Consider the following 16,353-nt stretch of genomic DNA (forward strand, 5'->3'; position numbering starts at 1 on the left):
CAGCTGCCAGTGAGAATATAGTAGTATGACTCCCCTATCTATGGCTCCGTGGGTGTTCCTGTTTGGCCTCACTATGTCCTGCGTTTGTATGTGGGGAGCAGGGCCAGAGACCCCGTCTGATGCCCTGCATGACACATGTATATCATAATATAAGTCTGCTTGCCAGGACCAGTCACAGGTCTTTCAAAGGAACTTGTGTAATCCCATTGGAAGACCACCCTTTTTCTGTCTTTATAAGCTCTGTCCCTTTCTTTCCACCTCAGAACAGTTGTGTTTCTGCCCAAAAGTGTGTTTCTTGAATTGCAATTCCTAAAAGACTCCCAAATAAGCTTTTGTTTGCCTTGCAGTTGTTGGTCATATTGATTGACATCCCTGACTCCATGGAGCTTAGAGACTGCTTCCATCATTGAATCTGAAGGGCTAGCAAAATACATGGCTAAAAATAAAGAAATTGATGTTTTAAATCCCTCTTTTTTTCCACCTGTATAACATCAGATGGCATGTCTTTAATGATCATAGAATTACCTGATTCTTTTATATTTGGTTTTAAATGTTAAACATCCAGAGATTGTTAACATACTCTCTGAAGTGCAGGGGAGGGTTGATTCATCACTGATGCCAGGACAAGAACAAACTGTAGCTCAGACCTGTCATTCAGAGCCTTCTGTTTGTTCTCTCACAGCCAACTCAGTCACAGTAAGGTATGTGGTTTCTCTGAAAATGCCATTCTTGTTTTATTTACTCAGATACTTCCTTTCCATTGTCAATATTTGTCCTGAGCTTTTCAGTTAGAGTCAGGCCCACTTGTTTGTAAAATAGCTCATTGACAGAAAGTAAAGAACACATTTTAGCCAGTCAAATCCAAAAATCTTAGCTTTAGATAAAATATTAAAGAATTTCACTTTGCAGTTTTCCTAGGACCAGAGTTATCAAACATAATTTGGAATTAGAATTATATGAAAATCCATTATTTTTGTTTTCATTTTTATTTCTGCATTTATATAAATATTCTTTTAAAAAATCTAACTGCTAGATTAACATGATTCATACAAGCCAGACCCTTAACTTATTCACGTAGTTGTAATTCAAGGATATCCCCATAAGAGAGACAGACTAGGTAGTGAAATCTTGCCAAGGTGAAGATGATAAAGATTTCTTTGTCTTAGCACCATAAATCAAGCCTAAAAATACAGCCTGTCCAAGTGGAAACCAAGATCAATTTACCAGCTGGTTATTATCTCAAATTGGTGTAAGAAGGAAGAGCAGGAAGGAAAATGTTTAGAGAAACAGCTTTGGGTCCTGGAATTAAACCACACTAATTGTCCCTAAAATGGATTATTAACACAAGTAATTAACTGCTGGAGCGTCTGAACTATGTCAACAGCATGGTCATCAAAAAAGGACATCCTTTGACCTTAAAGGCCTTACAGATCTATTATACATAGTTCAACACAAGCCAAAGCGATCCTCCAAAGTTATCATAATTTAGATATGGTGAACACTGGAATATGTTTTAGCAAAAGGAAAGAAATGGGTTATAGATAAAACAGATTGAGGATCATGAAAATCTAAAGCCAAAAGGAAACTTGAAAATCATCCAGCAGATTGGCCATGCTCAGGCTAAATCTGATTTCTGGATCTCTAGGTGTTTCGTCTGGCTTACTGAATTGTTATTTTATTTTAATTTTAACAATTTTGAATGGATTTCCAATATTTTAAAATGGGAAGATTTCACATAAAAATCCAAATTTCTGGATTGTCTTGAAAAATCAGATGGTCTGGCAATACTGGGCCCTCATTCTTATGTAACAATTGGCTGGATCTGAATAACTTCGGCCCTCATTGAATGGGCATATTCTCTCCAGTTCCTTCCACCCCCTAACATCTCCTTGACACAGAACCAAAACTGATTTGTGTTTAGAGTTTCCCCTGTGCTTTCCTGACATCCCCTTCCCCACTTTGATTTGCTCATTTATGATGCCTGTCTCTCCTGGGTGAACCTTGTGAACTTACTGCCACTGATCTTATCAACTCCCCAATTCCCTCATCTGTATGAGGAAACTGAGATTTAGAGATGTCATGCTAGGGGAGAGATCCAGGATCAAAATCTCTTACTGACCAATCCAATGAATAGTTACCTATTTCCAAGTGATGTTCTCAGGTTCAGAAGAGGAAGTAGCAAAATTTGTAAACCAATTAGAGTCTTAGAATAGATGAAAATATCTAGAGATTTAACAGAGTGAAATATAAGCAAAATGAGGGCCAGATACTTACATACAAGTTGGTATAATCACCTCCCTATATCCCAAAAACTCTTACCCATGCTCCCTATACTGCAAGCCTCCTGTGTCATCTTCTCTCTGCTCCATTCAACTCATATCCCACAAAGGTTGGCCCAAATAGTAGTGTTCTGGTGAAAAAAATCTATGATAATGCTATCTACACTGGTATTTTCTTTTGCTTAATATAGTTTTCATAATTTGTACATGATTGTGTAGAGTCCAATCAGTTGTCTGAATACACACTTTAGTATGTAGTGTACAAACAAGTGTATTTGCTATATAACCTTTAGAATAAAAATCAAGACACGTGGCAACATAGATGAGATGCAGAAATACAAAAAGATCTGATGCTTTTGGGGGATTTATTGGGAATAATGAAAAGAATGTTTAAAATTGATACTCTTCCAGATAATTTGTCAGGTCTAGTTTTTGTATTTAATGCTATCACATTTATTAATGCTTTTCTTACCCTATATCTCATCTTTTCTCAAAGAGCTTAAGAGTTTCTTTTGAGAGGATCATAAAACTACAAGATCATATAGTAGTTTGAAGATGTGTTAACACATTGAAATGTGTGATTTTTGTAAAGTAAAATGAATCAGAGTGATGTGTAAGGTACAGCATGAGTACAGTTAACATACTGTATTATATATACGAAACTTGCTAAGAGAGTAGACCTTAAAACTTCTCATCCAAAAAAAATGTGTGGTGATGGATGTTAACTAAACATATTATGGTAATCGTTCTGCAATGTATACATATATCAAATCATTACATTGTATGCCTAAAAGTAACACAATGTTATATGTCAATTATATCTCAATTAAAAAGAAAAAAGGTTTTCCAGTCAAGATGGCACAGTAGGTAAATACTGTGCTTGCATCCTCTCATGGCCACATCCAAATTACAATTAAACTATAGAACAACCATCATTGGGAATTCCCTGAAGTCTAGCTGAACCAGTGGCCATACAGAAGGACATATAAAAGAAGCCACTTGGAGACTGGTAGGAGGGGGGGAGCAGTGTGGCTGGTCTTACACTCGCATATGACCATTAAAAATTGGGAGGGATACCTCAGTTGCAGAGGTTCCCCCAGAGGAGCGAGGGGTCCCATACCCATGCCAGGCTCCCCAGCTCAGGATTTCAGTGCTGGGGAGAGAAGTCTCCATAATTTCTGGTTGTGAAAACTAATGGAGATTGTGGCTGAGTAAGTGAGATGGAGGGTGGCTGCAGTCCCAGGGAATCCTCTTAAAGGCCCTACACATGGACTTACTCTCTGACAGACTCACTCACTCTGAGCTCCAGCACTGGGGCAGCAGCTCAAAAGGCTCCAGGGACTTATGGAGAAGAACTGAGTTGTCTGGCTGCAGGGTGAGGGCTGGAGGGGCAGCTTTCTCCTGGATGGGGGAGCCGGCAGAGGCCATTGTTTCTTTGTTGAGCCCTCCCCACTCTCAGCATGCAGACGCAGGTGGGCACCATGTATGAGTCTCCATCAACCTGGCTAACACCATTGGCTCTGTCCCACCCTGGTGATTCTGTGGACCCTCCCCACCCAACTTCCTAGCACACAAAAACCGCTTCCAGTCACTTTTCCATACAAACCACCTACCTTGACTCTTGCCGCAGACTTTTTTAAAAATCTCTCCAAGGTTCACAAAACCCAAACAAGCAGCATCTGGCTTCAGTGTGTCTCGTACCTCTCTCTGGCTGAGCAGCCCTAAGCATGGCGACAGCTGGTCTTGGTTCACAGCTTGGCCTCTCAAGGCACCTCAAAGCTCAGCACAGGCAGGGACCATTTGTGGATTGCTTTGTGGCTCATGCCATGTGGCCCCAGGCAGGGCATAGGATGTAGCTGAAATTGGCCTGCAGTGAGTCCCCACCCAGGAGATCCCGGGGCTAGCAAGCCCATTGGCCAGCTTTGGACTGGACCAGGGTATCACTTTAGCACCTACAAAGATGACATACCCAAAGGGCGGACGGGGCAGGCACCAGAGCCCTTCTAAAGTGAATCCTGTATTGTAGGGTCAGCCTCAACACCACAACTCCTCCACTATAGTCACAGCCTGTCCTCACAACCAACCAGCTCAAGGGTTAATCCCATCCACTGAGTGCAAACAGCAACCAAGGCTCAACTACAATAGGAGGGCACATACAACCCACACAAGGAACACATCTGAAGCACCCAGCTCAGGTGACCAGGCAGACTGAGCCACTAGGTCCCACAGAATACCTACTACATAAGAACACTATACTAAGACTGGAAGACATAGCAGTCCTACCTAATACATATAAACAAAAACAAGGAGGCAGCCAAAATGGGGAGACAAAGAAACATGTCCAAAACAAAAGAAGAAAACAAAACTCCAGGAAAAAAGAAAAAAAAAAAAAGCTAAACAAAATGGAGACAAGCAATCTACCAGACGTAGAGTTCAAAACAGTGATTATAAGGGTGCTCAGTTATCTCAGGGAGAACTTCAACAAAGAGATAGGAAGCATAAAAATGGAGATAGAAAACATGAAAAAGAACCAGTCAGAAACAAAGAATACAATAATTGAAATGAAAACTACACTAGAGGGAATCAACTGTAGATTACATGAAGAAAAGGATTGAATCAGGAATTTACAAGTTAAGGTAGCAGAAAATACCCAATCAGAACAACAAAAAGAAAAAGAACCCCAAAAAATAAGGATAGTTTAAAGTGCCTCTGGGACAACGTCAAGCGTACCAACATTTGTATTAAAGAAGGAATACCAGAAGGAAAAGAGAGCGAGCAAAGAATTGAAAACTTATTTGAAAAAATGACAGAAAACTTCCCTAACCTAGTGAAGAAAATAGACATACAAGCCCAAGAAGCACAGAGAGTCCCAAACAAGATGAACCCAAAGAGGCCAACAACAAGAAAGCATCATAATTAAAATGCCAAAAGTTAAAAAGAGAGAATCTTAAAAGCAGTAAGAGAAAAGCAGTTAGTTACCTACACAGGAGCTCCCATAAGACTGTCAGCTGGTTTCTCAATGGAAACTTTGCAGGCCAGAAGGGATTGGCATTAAATATTCAAAGTGCTGAAAAGCTAGGACCTACAACCAAGATTACTCTACCCAACAAAGCCACCATTTAGAAATGAAGAAAGGTAAAGAGGTTCCCACACAAGAAAAAGCTAAAGCACCATCAAACCAGTAATACAAGGAATCTTAGAAGGACTTCTGTAAAAAGGAAAAAAAAAAAAAAACTAAAAAATATGAATACTAAAATGGCAATAACCACATATATGTAAACAATTACTTTTAATGTAAATGGATTAAATGCTCCAATCCAAAGACATAGGGTGGCTGAGTGGATAAGAAAACAAGTCCCTTACACATTATACGTGCTGCCTCCAAGAAACTCACTTCAGATTATAAAACACATACAGACTGAAAGTAAAGAAATGGCAAAAGACATTACATGAAAATAGAAACAAACAAACAAATCTGTGGTAGTAATATTTATGCCAGACAAAAGAGACTTTAAAACAAAAGCTATAACAAGAGAAAAAGAAGGACCCAGTAATCCCACTTTGGTATTTATCCGAAGAAGCCCAAAACGCTACTTAGAGGATACGTGTGCATCCAATTGTTCACTGCAGCATTGTTTACAATGGCCAAGATATGGAGGCAACCTGGGTGTCCCTAAATGGATGAACGAATGAAGAAGAGGTGGTACATATATACAATGGGACATTACTCAGCCATAAAAAAAGAAGGAAATCTTGCCATCTGCAACAACACGGATGAACCGAGAGGGTATTGTGCTGAGTGTAGTAAGTCAGACAGAGAAAGATAAATGTCACATGATTTCACTTATAAGTGAAATCTAAAGAACAAAATAAATAAACAAATGAAACAGAAGCAAACTCATAGATACAGAGAACATTCTGATGGTTGCCAAATGGAAGCGGTGGTCGTTGAAAAGAAGAAGGGAATAAGTACAAATTGGTTGTTACACAGTTGTCATGGGGATGTAGGATATAGCATAAGGAATATAGTCAATAATATGGTAATAACTATGTATAGTGCAAGGTGGGTACTAGACTATTCAGGCAGATCACTTCTTAAATTATATAAATGTCTAAACACTATGCTGTACATCTGAAATTAATATAAAATAATATTGAAAGTCAACTATAATTGAAAAATTAAAAAAGGGGAGGAGATGAAAGGGGATAAGAGGTTCAAATTTCCAGGTATAAAACAAGTAAGTCATGGGGATGTAACGTACAGCACAGGGCATATAGTCAATGATACTGTGATAGCATGGTACGGTGTCAGATGGTTGCTGGACTTATCATGGTGATCACTTCTTTAGGTATATAAATGTTGAATAACCATGGTGTACCCCTGAAACTAATATAATATTGTATGTTAGCTATATTTTAAGAAAAATCTTTAAAAATAAAGTAAGAAGGATGGGTGCAAAGAAAAAAAAATTGAGAAATACTCCTCCTACTGGTAGCAGGCCTAATTCCTAACTACCGTTAATAACACTTCACATGTATTATGTCCTTGTTATGTTATAGAACAATCATTCAAAGGCTAAGTTATCAAGACTGACTTTGGAGTTCAAATCCTGGTCGCATCATTTATTTAACTGAGTGACCTTATTAAAATACTCAGTCTAAGATAAGAGTTATGCCTCTAGAGATAAAATAAGGTGTGTGGCTCATTTGACATATCGTGGTTTATAAACATTAATAATTATTATGATTATTTATGGGAACCAAATTCCACTGAGATTTTATACATATATTTATTTTAGGGGGATGCTCAGAAAATTGAACTTCAAGGTGTAAAGTACAGTTAAGGATGCTTACATTGTTCGTAAAGTATAATAATAATGGTCAGTCACATTTTAGTTTCGTAGCATGGCTTGCCATGTTCTCCATAATCTAGCTCCATCCTGCCTTCCAGACTATCTATCCTAAATTCCAGGCTCTGGGTACTCTAACTTTCTCTGCTACCCGTGAACATATCAGACTTCCACACCCCTTGTTCCAGCTGGCCTCTTTTGCACTGAGGAAATCCTCTCCCTCCTCAACTCCCAGTTCAAAGGCTACATACACAAAACTTTACTTAGTTCTTAACCTTGAATGAACCTGTCCTTTTCTCTGCCACACTAAGAACACATTATTAATGCTGTTGCCATATGATTCCATCTACTCTTTCGTGTATTGTAGATATCTGTAAATATGCCTATTTTTCCCTGTAGCTAAACTCTTTCAATGCAGGGACCATGTGTTCTTCCCATGAACTAAGTTTTAAGTTATAGCTGAGTCTCAAACACAGGAAATCTACAAAGAATCTCCCAAATAAAAGGCCAACCAGCTCAAAATACATGCATTCTTGCAATTTTTTGAAATTAAAAGTCACTAGGTGATACTTTCTTGGAAAGCTGTAATTACTCAAGCATGACATTGTTTTTTTTGTATCTTCCCACTGGCTTTCTATATCCAATTGCGCTCTATGAATTAAGTTCAAGAAATAGTTCACTTGAGAAAAAGACTACAAAAAAACAGGTTCAAAATACTAAGGAGATAAAGCTTGAGACTCTGACCACATCTGTCTAATTGTCACCCTCTAGCTCTAGTTTCATGACCAGATCCATCCCCAAAGCACCATCATCTGCCCTGATACATATTCCAATGCCAATCAATGCACATCATCAGCCCCATCTTTTCAATCACAGTGAGAAGTCGCAAAAGATTTCCTAGTGTCCTGATCTACCTCTTCATATCTTTGGTCCTTCCCTAAATGTATCCTATAGGTATAAAGGGCCCCTGTTACCCCGCTGGCCTACACACATAAGAGAAGAAACGGAAAAGGATGCTCTTCAGCAGTCAGTGATGCTAAAAGCATGAGTTGTGGCAAAATTGCAGGTTCAACACTTTTATGATGTAATCTCCACTTCTCAGGGCCTGACAAAAACATTTCTAGCAATGATACGGGTACTAACCCACTTATCAGCCTTCACATGTCATTTAAAAGGAGGTGCCATTGTAGAATGAATAATCCTGCTTTTACTTCAGAATCTACTCTAGCTGTCTCAGTCCTCTGCCTGCACCAGACAGAAGACTTTCTCATAGCTGAAATCAACCCAAATCTCAGAAACTGTTAGGACACACCCAATTAACAAAATCTGATGGAACAACTGACTACCTGGGGGTGGGAGGCGGGGATCCACCTGCAATCAGAACTACTCTCCAAGTAATTCAAGATTTAAAAAAATACACCCAAACTAACTATGACATAGGAAATTGATCCCAAATGCTGCTATATGAGGTAACTTACTATATAAATAATACATTTAGTGTAAATCTTGCCTAAACCTCCAGATGGATTGACCTGGGCTGGATTAAACCCAGCAACCCAAGAAGCTTTGATTTGTTTTTGATGACCAATTTTTCAAATGTTCATCAGCTCTTTCCTCTGGGTGTTGCTGGAGCCACAGGAGGTTGTCTAGGGTGAACCACAGATGGAGCTTTCAGCACCAAGTCCTCCCAAGTTCCTGCTCTGTGTCCAGGAGGCCCAGGTGCGGGTGCCTTCCGCGGTGGTCGCAGAGGCTGCAGGCTCCAGCGCTCGCCCGGGGCTCACCTGGTGGTGCTGAATTTGGCGCGACCGTGCAGTATCCGCCCGCCCTGCACGCTGCTTTGCTCACAGCCCGGGAGAACCCGGACCTCCCCAGCCCCGACCCTCCCCGGGGCACCTTTGAGCGGCGACTACCAACCAGGGTGCTGGAGGCCTCGCTGCCTTATGGGAAATAGGGGCCCACCTGAGTCGCATCCCTCCCCCTGCCCACGCATACACTCCCCGCTTTGCCACCAGGAGCTGTCTCGGGAGTCTCAGGATAGATCTCCACCGTGAATTCCATCCGAGGACACCGTCCTTCCTCCAGGACCCTCTTTCTCTCTTGCTCTCTCTTCCAACTCCGTGCAAAAGGCCGCCCGCATACTCCTGGGAAAACTTGCGCACCTCGGAGAAGCACCCCAAACAAAAAAGGGTTGTCAAGGGGTGGGCCTGAGAGCACGCAGTACACTGTCAGCCCCCCGGCACACACCCCAAACTGGAAACCAGCTCCAAGCTGCTTGGGCGCGGGTGACAGCGTCGCTGCCTCCTCCTCCTGCCCAGAGTCGGAGGAGTTACTTCTCGCCTCCGGGAGGCTAGGAAGCACCGGTGGCTGCCAACCCTTGTGACACTCCCTGCGAGCTCCTGTCCTTTTACCTGTGTGCCGGCCTCGGTGGGGGGGCTCCAGGGCGCCACACAGGGATCGGTGTCCCGGGCGGACCCGGCCGGTGGTGCCGTAGGGATCTCGGCCGCCGCTCTCCCCTGCAGCTCGGGCCTGCAAGACGGCTATTTATCCGGGGGCCCGGCCCCGGCCCCGGCCCCTACTGGAGTATTGGGCAATCGGTCCCGCTACGCGCTGCCCCGGGAACCGCCGCCCTCTGCCCTCGCCGAGCCCCTCAGTGGCCGCGGCCACATGGAGGGAGGGAGCCGGCCCCTCCTCTGGGCTCCACCTTCTCTTTCTCCTCCTCCTCCCGGGAAGTTATTCCCTGTGTTTCCCACCCCTTCTCACTCTCTTCTTTTTCGGGGCACCCTGGCCAGTCTGAACCGGTTATGACTGCGCGGGTGGCTGGGGGAAGGAGGAGGAGGAGGAGGAGATGGAGGCGGAAAAGCGGGCGGTAGGGGCGCTGCTCAAGTTCTCGCGGCTCCGAGCCGTGCTGGGCCAAGTCGGCCAGGAGGAGGAAGGGCACTACCCGGGCCCGGCCCGGAGCCACCAAGTCAGCAGAAGAGCTTGGCGCCACCCGCCAGGCGCCCTCACCCTGCGCAGACGCGCGCGACACCGGGAGCCCGCGGCTGCCGGCCAAGGACTGCGCGCATTTGCAGGGCGCTGAGGTCCAGAGATGTGTGGGAGTTGCCCCTGGTCTTCCAGGCTCCTGGGACCGCTGGGAGCCTTCTGGCCGGAGCTGTATACCCCATCCAGCAGTGGCCGCAGAGAAACGGGCACCAGAACTCTGTGGAGTCGGTGCTTCTGGGCGGTGAAGAGTGGCGATGCCAATTGCTATCCTTTGTGACAGCTCCACGGAAAGGCGGGCGTCCCCGCAGTGCACACAGCGTGCTGAGGGAGAGAAGCTGCATCTAAGGACTTTCCGTCTGTCCTGAAGGTGGACTGCACTGACAATACGCTTCTATCTTTGGCTGAAAGGTAATGGGCATGGGTGTGGATATGGATTTGTGCTGTATCCCCATAGAGTCACGGCAGCAGACTGGGGACAGTCCATAGGTATCAGGGGCTCACCAGGTGTGTGAACCCTCCAAAGTAATATACACTTTTCGGTTTCCCGTGTGTGTACATATTTTCGGGAAGGGGCTCCATAACTTCTACTAGCTTTTCAAAGGGGCTAGGGCTGTCCATCACGGGGATGAAAATTCCCTTACACACTGAACGATCTGGTTCTGACTTAGACAAAGACCCCCAAAGGGCTGGTTGGTTTCTGAAGTCCAGATTAAGCTGCTTAACCTTCTTGAGCTTCCTTTTTCTCATGTTACCTGCATCATGGATCCAACCTATGTGAGATGAGAATAATTCAAAAAACAAAAACGAAAACCACAAAGAAACCCTTTGGACCCTAGCCACACATGTCGTTTTCTTATAGATATGAAAACAGCAGTTCATCCCTTTGCCCCCACACCATTCGGTTCTACCCAATTTACTGACTTACATGTTATGGGGAAGAAAATGGGCAGAATTAGCTAATATTGTTTTGTTTTGTCCCAAGAGGGAGAGAGATTTAGGAAAAAAATAATAATAAAAGTAAGAACAAGAGAAAGGTGGTCCCAGGAATCGGTTTTGGAAGGAGAAATGGAGAGGTAATGCTATCAACACTATCAAAAATTATTTCTGAGAAGAAGGCACAACATAGGGACTTCTCAACATGTTCTAATCTTGAACATGATGGTTACTCAAGTGGTTTGTGGTTACTCAAGGGTGTTCACTTTATAATATGCATTGACCTGTACACTGATAATTTGTGTACTTTTCGCTATACGTTTCAATAAAAGATATTTTTAGAATGTTTTTTCTTTGATTCAAATAACCCCTAATCACCAGAGCAAATGTCCTCTTGATTGTTGGTCAAACCAATCAATGTATATAAAGTTATACTGGGGAAAAGGAAATACTACTTGAAAAATATTTGTGTTCACCAATTATTTTCCGAAGTTCCCATGTCCCCGTTCTTATCTTCACCAATTTTTCCCAGATTTCTTTCAAAGAGAGTATATGATCAGCACTCCATGTCTGCTCGGCCCTGTCCACACCTATCAACTAAGAACTGAAAATGAGCTTATCCTTACATCAGCATGGACCAACTTTAGTTTAGGACTGGATCCCACAGGTCAAAAACTCAAATGGCTGGCTGGAGGTCCAGACTCAATGTAATGAATGAAGTAGGCAGAGGACAGCCAGAGAACTTAGGAAGCATGGAAGCTGGCTTTGGAACAAGTGGCCACTTGGTTTAGGAAATTACTGCCAGGCTGGAATGTGAAAATTGCTCCCATCGCCTTGTGAAGGTTCATTGTTCAGTCACACCTCAGCAGAGCGTGTAAGAGAACTCAGAAATCTAATCCAAGCCTGATGCTTTACCTATGAATGGAATTTGACCCAGAGAAGCTAAAGAGGTGCTGATCACCCCACCCCCTGCCCAGGGCAGAACGGGTGGGGAGCAGGTTTGCAGAGAGTAGACAGAAACTACCACCCTACTAGCATCCAGGATTTTCAACCCCAGTGACACGAACATGCATGATCTGCTTGCAAGATAAGGGTCAGATCCATTCAATATCACTGGCTTTACAGCTCTGTGCAGCCCCTGCCCTTTGGGTCTCTCTTGGGCCCATAAGTCAATGTACATTTAACAGGATGAAGTGAGAGAAAAAGGCAGGTCATTAAATAAGCTGGATTTAAATGAACCAGCTTCTTTCTTCTTAGGAAGAAAGAAACCTGAGGGAAAACCTTTAAAGAAAAATGAATACAGAAATGATGTCCTGAACAAGGGATTCATTCTTTGCCTTGTACTATTATTATTATGGAGCATTTATTAAGAAGTTTTTGATTTGTGAATTCTAAGTTCTCCCTTTCTTAGAATACTTGCTGCCTCAATCTTCCAAAGAATAAGATGGAGAAATTAGCCTGAAAGTGCTCTGTGGTCCTCATCCCAGCAGAAACAGAAGGCAGAAGAAGGTATGAGTTGGTCAGGGAAGGGTGGGCCATTTGCATAGCACCTGAGTCACTGGTCCAGCGACTGCCCACTGCCCAGCTGACCAGACTTTATTTCCTGACTTATTACACCAGAGTAGGTTCCTTTTCTTTTGTATGCTTGGTTCTTACCTTGTTTATGAATGAGAGCGTAGCTACATAGGCACTACACTTTGAAATAAAAATAACTAAAGAAGATAGAATTTAGAGTTTTTATAGCAGTTAGCTCGGAGATCTAAAGATCATTCTATTAATTCCATTTCTTTTGTTGACACTCTAACAGATAAAAGATCAGAAAATAATAGAAATGCATAAATCATTCCCTTTGAGGCTTGTAGAACTTTTGAGGAAAAGGACAAGTTTTCAAATGTTAAAATTGACCTTTGTAGTCATTACCTGCTGTTGAGTTGGCTCTGACTCCTGGCAACCCTAGGAATGAGTGAGCTGTCTCATCAAAGGGCTTTCAAGATAAGAAAGATAAAGATTGAGGAAAGGAAGTCTGGCAGTGGCTCACCATCACCGTCTGCTGCATCATGTGTGGGTCCAAACCATATATGCTTGGTCCATGGTGTCACAATCACCAACCACCTACGAAATATAAGTGCCCCTGTGGGGAAAAGTGACCTTCAAGACATACTATATCATATTGTTACTTGAAATTCTCCAGAATATTGTTTCGTCTTTTCTTGCCTTTACTTCATCGTAGCGTCTGGCTCAAATGATTTTAATTTATTTTTTTGGAGCAGGGAGTGGTAGAGATAAACACTATTCTTTGAGTACCTGGTAATTACCAAGAACTATGCTATCTCATTTACCCCTCAAACAATCTCAAGTGGTTAAGTATTGTTACCGCCATTTTACAGATGAGAAAACTAAAATGGAGTTTGGAGAGGTTAAGCTACTTGCTGAGTCACTCAATAGATAAGTGATGGAGTAGGAATCAGGCCTTGCTTTGGCTGATCGCTAAGCCTGTCCTCTTCCCACTCTACCTTTGGAAAATGATTCTAGGCTGGTAAGAGCTAAGACTGAGGATTGACATCTTACACATAGTAACTTGTCTGAGTCTCACAATAAACCTAAGAAGTAGGTGCTGTTATGATCATCTGTATTTTCCAATGATGAAAATGAAATTGAGAAAAGTTAAATAATTTGCCCCTAATCACACAGTTAATGAGAGGTAGGCTGGGGTTCAAATTCCATGCAGCAGAGAACCATGCTTGGAACCAGCACTCTATAGTCATGAAAATGGAAATCGGAAACGTAAAATTACAGAGTGTACATGTCCTGTATGTGTGTGGGTGTGTACACATAGATATGCTTTCCAGTTCATATTCTTCTGGTTTGTACTATATGGTTTCAAGGCCATAACCCAAAACAATGTATACCTTCATGTGTACCCGTTACCAAAGCATCCAGTATATCTCCATGTATAGAACTCATGACATCTGTAATGTGCTCATCGTTTGTTTGCACAGTGTAACTATCCTCTTCTGAGAGCAGATACTGTCTGTCTTGTTTATCACTGCTCCCTAGAGCCTGTGAATGGCCAAATGATCAAATGAATGACTGCCTGCTCAAACTGTCAGTAATTTTTTTTCCCCTGCAACAGATCATTGAATTCTTCAGTTGCTTTACTCTGCCAAGCTGTATTCTATTCTAAGTAATTATAAGAACTGTTTCATATAATTGTATTGGGCAAGTATAACCCATTTTACAGATGAGAAACTAAGGCCCCATGGGGTTCAAAGGCCCCATGAGCTGTCCAAAGTTAGAGAGCACCAAAACAGCAGAGACAGGAGGTAAACACAGTCAGTGCAAGTCCAGGGTCCACATCTGTAAGACTGTAGGTGACCCGGCCTTCACTCTGCTTGTTCACAGCTTTATCCCATGATCCAGGACAGTGCTTGGCACATAGGAGAGTCTCTGTACTAGGTTGGTGCAAAAGTAATTGTGGTTTAAAAGGTTAAAAATAATTGCCAAAACCTCAACAAGGCTGATTTAATAGCTGAGGCAAAATATTATGAAAATGTGTAACCTATAAAATTATTAAAAGACAAGGGGACCAATCAGAGAAATTAAGAAGTACCATGTAACTGATGGATAGGAGAGATTAGTAAAAAGAAAAGCTTGGGATGGCTTCCAGGTTTCTCACAAGAGCTTATAAAGAATTGTTGGAAATTAGGGAATGTGCCTCATGCTGCAGGATCTTCTACAATAGTCCATATTTCAAATATCATATCTCATTATTACAATAAAACACACAAAAACATTTTAAGACACTCGAAATCTAAAATATACCTTTAATAATTTTTTTTTTTTTTTTTTTGCAGTTGGAAATGGTACAAAATTCTTTTGTCAGACTCAAATTTTCTAATTTGTGGTTTAGATACTATGATCGTAGATGGGTAAACATATGCAATAGAAACAAAACAGAGAAAACCTATTCAATAGCAGTATAGTGAATAGTGGTGCCTGCAAAGTAAACGCTAAAGTTTCACTGGAAATAGGCCTGTCCTAATCAAGAGGAATCTGGGTTGACTGTTAGGCTAAAGAGACCTTAGAAGGAAGGTGCCAGATCCTTTGGCAGCAATAAGCAAGTACCAATCAAACCCCAGATGTACTGGTGGCCCAAACTGAGGCAAGCCAATAGCTCTATTATCCACAACCACATCCATCACTCTTGCCTTAGAGAAAAATCATTACATTTCTATATCTAGAGTGGTATGCCCCACAGTACAAATACTTGCATGGTGGCACCCACCAAGACTCTGGCACCCACCAAATGAAAGCTGAATTAACTCTCAACATCATGTACAATGATAATTATGGGCATTTCCTTCCCTTGAACCTGGTCCTCTAGACATCTTTGGAGGCTGGAAGAGGCTGCTTCTGGGTATTTTAACATTCTCAGGATACTTTATACCTTAATGCTTTCCCTTAGCCACACATGGTCATGAACGCTTCTTTTAAGACTGCGGAGTTTGAATCAGTCTTAGAAGCAGAATAGGCCTTGGAGATTAGCAGGTACAACGCAGTGTTTAATCTACTCATTTTCAGATGAAAAAACAGAGTTCAAAAGGCTGAATGATAAGAGGTGAAGGAAATAGAGAATAAAAGCACACAACCTGAAGCCAAGACTACCTATGAGCTTTGTAACCTTGCAGTTCCTTATTATTTCTTTGCCTGTTTCCTCATGTGTAAAATGGGGGAGAATAATGCCTGTCTCTATGATGGTTATAAAGATTCAGTGAATGAAACCAGATTTTAAAAAAGGAGCCTAAAACATAGTGCTATATGTGTGTTTACTCTCGTGAGTATACCAAAGAACCCCAGCTAGGGTTTTAATCTTCCCTCTCCTACACATAGTTAGACGAGGAAAATTCTGTCCATTGACTCATTTACAATGATTATGAATCGTTGTCATATATAACACTCTTTCGGGATGTCTCATCAAAACCTGCATCTGAGTTCTTGAAATTCATTCAAGTAGATTTTCTGTAGTGACAGGCAGGTATGGTCACCAGTCCAGGAAATCAATAGTCCAGCAACCAACAAAGTCTGAAAACCAACCAACAAAGTCATTCCTCTGATATCAACTTGGGTCCATCTTCTGTCAACAATGGTCTTAATGAATAGAAAGGTTGGATTCTGACTTAGATGTAATTCTTGGATAGGCTATTAATTCAATTTTTCCTTGGATGGTCAAGATTATTTTTCAACAGGTTCTTTAGCCAATAGCATTATAATATACCACAAAATCAATCAAGAAATGAACTTTGCTGTGG

General features: G+C 42.0%; 1 protein-coding gene and 1 long non-coding RNA gene across 8 annotated transcripts in view; one reads left to right on the forward strand and one right to left on the reverse strand.

Annotated features, from left to right (window-relative positions):
- Positions 1-9,764, reverse strand: part of SLC16A9 (solute carrier family 16 member 9) — a 55,422-nt gene extending 45,658 nt beyond the window's left edge. For 4 of the 7 annotated variants that reach the window (XM_019731821.2, XM_019731817.2, XM_019731820.2 and 1 more), the window contains exon 1: positions 9,538-9,764. The gene's annotated coding sequence lies outside the window, so the exon portion shown is untranslated. Of the gene's footprint in view, positions 1-2,138; positions 2,224-9,121; positions 9,289-9,537 lie in introns of those variants that run through there. The other 3 variants (XM_019731818.2, XM_019731816.2, XM_074339444.1) reach the window with 2 other exon arrangements.
- Positions 9,765-9,882: 118 nt separating this feature from the next.
- LOC141572933 (uncharacterized) overlaps positions 9,883-16,353 on the forward strand; it is a 36,576-nt gene continuing 30,105 nt past the window's right edge. The window contains exon 1 of the long non-coding RNA XR_012498504.1: positions 9,883-10,519. This is a non-coding gene — a long non-coding RNA (uncharacterized LOC141572933). The remainder of the gene's footprint in view (positions 10,520-16,353) is intronic.

The sequence above is a fragment of the Rhinolophus sinicus genome, linkage group LG07 (genome assembly GCF_036562045.2).
Source record: "Rhinolophus sinicus isolate RSC01 linkage group LG07, ASM3656204v1, whole genome shotgun sequence".
In the NCBI taxonomy this organism is placed as follows: Eukaryota; Metazoa; Chordata; class Mammalia; order Chiroptera; family Rhinolophidae; genus Rhinolophus; species Rhinolophus sinicus.